This window comes from Poecilia reticulata, unplaced genomic scaffold (assembly GCF_904066995.2).
Source record: "Poecilia reticulata unplaced genomic scaffold, P_reticulata-male-v2 Scaffold_106, whole genome shotgun sequence".
NCBI lineage: Eukaryota > Metazoa > Chordata > Actinopteri > Cyprinodontiformes > Poeciliidae > Poecilia > Poecilia reticulata.
In genome coordinates this window covers 1,468-2,500 of record NW_027675204.1, presented here as the reverse complement: position 1 = coordinate 2,500, position 1,033 = coordinate 1,468, and positions in this window count along the sequence as shown.

Here is a 1,033-nt window from a genome sequence, read left to right as displayed (position 1 = left end):
TGCATGGTTCTGCAGGCCTGGATGTCTGTGCCTGGTTCTGCAGGCCTGGATGTCTCTGCCTGGATGTCTGTGCCTGGATGTCTGTGCCTGGTTCTGCAGGCCTGGATGTCTGTGCCTGGATGTCTGTGCCTGGTTCTGCAGGCCTGGATGTCTCTGCCTGGATGTCCCAGCCTGGTTCTGCAGGCCTGGATGTCTGTGCCTGGTTCTGCAGGCCTGGATGTCTCTGCCTGGATGTCCCAGCCTGGTTCTGCAGGCCTGGATGTCTCTGTTGCTCCAGGCCCGGATTTCAAATTCGTACGGAACCTAGGCAAACTATATACTGGAAGAACCGGGCGAGTCCCAGGAGTGCCCCGGTGGTCTCCGATTTCGCCTAGGACGTTCCCCCGATTTTTAACGAATTTTTAAGCGATTTGCGCCTAAGCGGGCCCGGGAGGGGGGGCGAGTAGGCGGTCCGGAAGGCCCGGAACCCGCTCATGCCGTACACCGTTGGATCCGGGCCGCTCCGGGGATTACTAGGGTGGCCTCCGTTTCGCTCCAGGACCTTCCTGCGGTCGTCTATGGGTGTTTAACCGTCTACCGGAAGTCGGGTCAAAAGTACCCTTTCCCGCGGTCCAAACGAACCGGGACTGGCACCATCGTGCTCCTGGGATGCCCCCGGTTCGGGTGATGTCACTCCCGGAGGCCTGGACCAAAGTCCCGGTCCCCTAGGCCCGGTTCTCTGTCGAGGGTCTCAGCCCTCGCTCATCCCCCGCTCAGCCCCGCCCGACGCGAGTATCTTCATCGGCTGCTCCAACATCATCATCCTCAGCGCCACTGTCATGTGCCTTACCAGGGTCCCGAAACACGACCCAGACCCCGAACGCTTGTTCGGATCCGGACATGTCATACATCGTTGGAACCGGACGAGTCCCAGGAGTGCGCTGGTGGTGTCCGATTTGCTCCAGGACCTTCCTACGATTTTTAACGAATTTTTAAGTGATTTTCGCCAAAGCGGTCCCATTCGGTCCCCCGAAAAAGCGGTCAAAACGGACGG